The 5,790-nt window shown below is 51.3% G+C and overlaps 1 pseudogene; it reads right to left on the bottom strand.

Annotated features, from left to right (window-relative positions):
• Positions 1-3,048: 3,048 nt before the first annotated feature.
• Positions 3,049-5,422, bottom strand: LOC129602973 (piggyBac transposable element-derived protein 4-like; annotated as a pseudogene).
• Between the last annotated feature and the right edge of the window lie 368 nt (positions 5,423-5,790).

Here is a 5,790-nt window from a genome sequence, read left to right as displayed (position 1 = left end):
ATTCTGGTTTGCTGTTGGCCTCCAACCTCCTCTCCTCATTTAAGCCTACATGTAATAAAAAAACTCATTCATATTTAATCTCACATAAAATTTAACATAATAAATATAAATATATTTCTATTCAACTACGTCCTTTGAAACTGTCAACCAAACTAAATCTTGTACTCACCTTTGTCCACTGGAAAGACAGACGTAATGGTCAGTAGCCATCAGTCACTGCTCCCTGTAGTGTGGAGCAGGATGTGGACTGCAGACAGCCATGTGTCTCCTCCATAACACCTGACACTGCAGTCATCTGCCACCGAGGAGCTTCAGTGGTAGACGACATGTGTCCTCAGTGCCACTGTGACTGAGCTGACCTTCTATCACTGTGGAGGAAACATAATAGCTACCCCGCCAGACGCTAGGGCAACTTGCATGGGGGGATCGACGACCCTGCCAGGCGCTGAACTCAGCCTTCAGGGTGAAAGAAAAGTCCATCCAACCGCCATGCTAAAATATAAAAAACAACAAAAACTGGCCCAGGTGCCAGATGCTACCTGGGACCTGAGAACCGCCCAGCCAGACGCAAAGGCTAGTTCTTAGGGTAAAAATTAACATTTAAACTTGTGTTCATCCAGGAAAGAAAGAAAGGTCCCAGCGCCAGACGCTACTGGGGACCTGAAAACTGCCCAGCCAGACACAAAGGCTAGTTCTCAAAGTTGGAATGAACATTTAAACTTATGGTATAGAAATAAAACTAAAAAAAGGTGCCCTGGGGTCAAATCCAAGACTGGTTTCACTGTAGGAAACAGTGTCCCACAGTTGAGTCTTCCAAAAACAGCCCCCTCCTCATCACTGTCTTCCTTACCTCTCCTGGAAGATGAGCTGCTGGATGAGCTCCTTCACTCTCTCCGGCACAGGAGAGGGTAAAGGAGACAAAGGAAGGGAATCAGAGTAACAAAGACAAGAGTAAGCAGAAGAGGGTGAGGAAGAAGAAGAAGGAGTAGGAGAGGGTGAAGGAGAAAAGGGAAGGACAGCAGAGCAACTAGGAAGAGGAGAGGGTGAAGAAGAAAAATGAAGGACAGCAGAGCAACAAGTACCAGAGTAAGCAGAGGAGGGTGAGGAAAAAGAAAAAAAGGAGAGATGTCAGAGCACAGAGAAGCAGAGTGAGCAGAAGAGAGTGAGGAAGAAGAAGAAGAAGAAAAAGAAGGAGTGGGAGAAGGGTAAGGAGAAAAGGGAAAGATGTCAGAGCACCAAGTACCAGAGGAAGCAGAAGATAGTGAGGAAGAAGAAGAAGAAGAAAAAGAAGGAGTAGGACAGGGTGAAGGAGAAAAAGCAAGAACATCAAAGCAACAAGGAACAGGAGAGGGTGAAGGAGAAACAGAAGGACCAGCAGACCAAAAAATAAGAGAGCGGGGAGGAGAAGGTGGATGGGGTGTGTATGAGTGACCCACCTGAGGAGTGGGTGAAGGATGGACGTGGACGCCGTTAGGCCCATCTGGACCACCTGGAAGTAAATAGAACAGAAAAACAGTCACACACTGTACAACAGGAGACATGTGAAGCTGCAGAGCAAGCTGTGGGGTTGTCATTTAATTTATATTTATTTTACTAAACAGACTCTCCTAGAAAGTCAAAAAAACACAAATGCTGCAGCTTCCTGTGAACGCTGGTCTGTTAATGCTGTAAGAAAAGCATAGCACTCTGTAAAAAGCTAAAGTTTTAATAGAGCCTATTTAAGCGACTTTTAACTTGGGCACCTTGTTGCCATGGTGCTCAAGAACTGGAGCCAATCTTCTTTATTTTTCTTCTTCTTCGCCATCTTTATTTTTAGCAAATGTTAAACGATAAATAGGGAAAACTGTACCCTCAAAACAAAATGGCAACGTTTCCACCTTTGTTAACATTCAACTGCTATTACACTTAGCAATTTGTATTATTTAACCTTTAATTCAGTGTTTAAATCGTTGATCGTCAGACTGTACACACTAGTTAACCTTCACGCAGCTCTCATTTTTAGACCCCACGAGGGCAACGGAGGAGGGTTTTACATCTGACCCCACAAGTGGGTGAGGATGTGCAGTGGGGGGGGTGGTGGTCGGGGTCACGCTCGACCCCACGAAGACACCGAAAGTGCAGGTTGGGAGGAGGGAGGTGGGGGTCATGTTCGACCCCACGAGGACACAGAAAGAGCAGGTTAGGTGGAGAGAGATGGGGGTCACGCTAGACCCCAGAAGGAAAGCGAACGTGCAGGTTAGGAGGAGGGAGGTGTGGGTCACGCTGGACCCCACGAGGACACAGAAAGTGCAGGCTTGGAGGAGGAAGGTGGGGGTCACGCTGGACCCCACGAGGAAAGCGAACGTGCAGGTTTGGAGGAGGGAGGTGGGGGTCACGCCGGACCCCACGAGGACACCGAAAGTGCAGCTTGGGAGGAGGGAGATGGGGGTCACGTCAGACCCCACGAGGACACAGAAAGTGCAGCTTAGGAGGAGAGAGGTGGGGGTCACGCCGGACCCCAGGAGGAAAGCGAAGGTGCAGGTTAGGAGGAGGGGGGTTGGGGTCACGCCGGACCCCACGAGGACACCGAAAGTTCAGGTTAGGAGGAGGGAGGTGGGGGTCACGCTGGACCCCAGGAGGAAAGCGAACGTGCAGGTTAGGAGGAGGGAGGTGGGGGTCACGCTGGACCCCACGAGGACAAAGAAAGTGCAGGTTAGGAGGATCCAGAGGTTGGAGGATGGAGAATCTCTGTCTGGAGAATCTGTGTGTGTGTGTGTGTGTGTGTGTGTGTGTGTGTGTGTGTGTGTGTGTGTGTGTGTGTGTGTGTGTGTGTGTGTGTGTGTGTGTGTGTGTGTGTGTGTGTGTGTGTGAATACAAGGAGGGCCGTGACGTTGTGTGTTTCCAAGTTGGAGGGGTTCTCCAGGTTGGAGAAAATCCTAGGTTGGAGAAAAAAAAACAAAATACCCAAATTCAAATGCTTTTGCTTTGTTTTATTAATTATTTTTCTTTTTCACTTTGTTTGTAAATAGTGTTACTACACTGACAACAACAAAAACATCAACAATAGTATAAAACACAAACGGAATATTATTATTATTATTATTATTATTATTTCATTTTCTAATAAACAAACAAATTATCTTCAGGAGCGAGGGGCGCAGTTTGAGCAGCAGAAGAGCAAATGTCTGTGGCAGATGTATCTCTCGCACCGATTGCAAACGTTGTTTGTTTTGCGGTCCCTCGCGCGCGGACAAATTTGACACCTTTTCCTCTTGCCTTTTTGCGCCCGGTCGCTAGCGGCGGAACCAAGGGCGTCGTCTTCTCCGTCACCCTCATCGTCCCCGTCTTCACCCCAGACGAGGTCTGCGGTGAGGGCCTCCTCCTGCTGCCGCCGCTGCTGCTGCTGCTGGTGCTCCTGCTGCTGCTGCTGCCCCAAGTCCGGAAGAGCAGGACAGGGAGCGGGAGGAGGACCCGCACGGGGGTCCCGAACCCCCTTCTGAAGCGTCCGCACAAGCGAGGCGGACGCTTCGCCGCGAGGCGGATGGCGCCTTCTGCGGATGAGAGGAGTCACGAGCGCCTTGCCCAGCTGCTCTAGAAACACCCTCCTCTTGCTGCGGTTGCTGGGCATCCAGTCCGGGTGGGCCTCCCGCCACACGACGAAAGCGTTGTAGCAAGACATGTCTAGGACGTTGTGAAACACCGCCACGGGCCAGCGCGCCGTCTTTCTCCTGCAGCTGTAGGTTCCTATCACCTTGTCCAGGTTGTCTACGCCTCCCTTGGTGGCGTTGTAGTCTAGGACGGCAAAAGGCTTTTTGTCCCGCCGTCCTGCGTCGACGAGGAGGACATCGTCGGCGGCCGTGGCGGCCGAGCGTAGCGTGCTCATTAGGATCACGTTTTGGTGCTGGGAGTGAAGGCGAACACGAAGGAGAAGGCGCTCCTACCCTTGACCGAGAGGAGCGCCGGCGGCAATTCCGGCTTGTTCTTGCGAACCGTACCGAGCATGGAGAGCTCCCTGCGCAGTGAAAAAGTTGTCGCACGTCACGTTGCGAGGCCCGGCGAGCCCTTCTGTGACGTCCAGCACGACCCGCTGGCCCTGCTTTTTTTCAGAAGCTCTCTTTTCTTCTCCTCCTCCTCCTCCTCCTGGCTTGCCGTTGTAAAGCTGCATCTTCCAAGCGTAGCTGGACTTGGCGTTGCACGCCACCCAAAACTTGAGGCCGTATTTTGCTGGCTTGCTAGGCATGTACTGTCTGAAAGAGCAACGACCTACAAAAAAAAGGCGAGATTTTTAAAAATAAAGCCTGCGTGCTATGTGTTTTCTGCATGTCTGTGTGTGTGTCTGTGTGCCTGTGTGTGTGTGTACGTGTGTATGGGTGTGTGTCTGTGCCTGTGTCTGCATGTCTGCGTGTGTGTGTGTGTGTATGGGTGTGTGTCTGTGTTTGTGTGTCTGTGTCTGTGTCTGCATGTCTGCGTGTGTGAGATGTAGTGTTTTTTTTTTTGCTTTACCTCTGAAAGGTACCAGTTGCTTGTCCACCGTCACGTTAGGACCCGGGTCGTAGAGGCTGGGCAGCCGCTCCACCCACGCGTCCCAGACCTCTCTCACGGCTGCCAGTTTGTCCGTTGCTCGCCTGGCGGGTCTAGTTTGGCGATCGTTGAACGCAACAGCTTCAAGTAAGCGTGAAACACCTTGAGCGACATCGTGGCGCGAAAAATGGCCCTGCCACTCTCGGCGTCCCACAGGCTGGCCACGGCCTCCCCTCGGGACCTGTAGATGCCGGACAAAATCAGGAGGCCCAAGTAGGCTCGCAGGTCGACCTCGTCCATGCCCTTCCAGGCGCTCCCGAGCTTTCGAGAGCCCTCCAGGTTGGTGTTCTCCAGGACGATCCTTTCCACCGCCGGGGTCACAAACATGCGGAAGGTCGATTCCAAGTCGACTGCCTGAGCCGCCGCATACTCTGTGGGTTCCTGGGCAGAAAGAGGAGTAAGAGGGACGTTCCTAGCTTCCTCGCTGTTGCGAAACACCGCGGAGGACCATTTTATTTTCCCGTCTTTAGAGATAAAAGTTTTATCTTCTTCTTCTTCTTCTTCATCCTCCTCCTCCTCCTCGAGTTCTATTTGCTCCAGTCTTTGTACATTTCCTATTATTTCATCATCATCTTCATCATCAACATCATCATCATCATTATATTCTTCATCAACTTCTTCATCTGAAGTGTCCAGCCTTAGATCCCATCTCTCGCTGTCTTCTTGTCCATCTGTTTCTGGTCCTGCTGTATCTGCTTCTTCTGCTTCTCCTTTTTCGTTCTCTTCTTCACTTGACGCATCTTCCTCAGATTCCTCTTCTGGTTCAGAGTCGTCATTTGATTGGCTTAAAAAAATCTGCTCCAGAACCTGTGCGGCGGTGAAACGAGCAGCGGCCATGAAGAGAGAGCGCAAAGCTGGCAGACAAGCTGGCAGGCAGGCAAGCTCTCAGGCAGGCAGGCAGGCAGGCAGGCAGGCAGGCAGGCAAGCTCTCAGGCAGGCAGGCAGGCAGGCAGGCAGGCAGGCAGGCAGGCAGGCAGGCAGGCAGGCAAGCTGGCAGGCAAGCTGGCAGGCAGGCAGGCCAATGAGCAGGGGGTCAGGCACGCAAGCATGCAGGAAACACGGGCACGCAAGCGTCTCCCTAACACCAACTCATAAGTAAGACCAGTTTTCTCTTTTTGTTTGTTTTTAGTCCAAGCTACATGAGGGTGGTGAAATAATTTGCAGGTGAAAGCACACACAAACACAAGTTTCCAAGTTGGAGGAATCTCCACCACGTTGGAGGAATCCTTC

This window comes from Betta splendens, chromosome 14, assembly GCF_900634795.4.
Source record: "Betta splendens chromosome 14, fBetSpl5.4, whole genome shotgun sequence".
Classification (NCBI taxonomy): Eukaryota; Metazoa; Chordata; class Actinopteri; order Anabantiformes; family Osphronemidae; genus Betta; species Betta splendens.
Note: the sequence above shows the minus strand (reverse complement) of the source record. Positions and strands in the feature narration are given on the sequence as shown.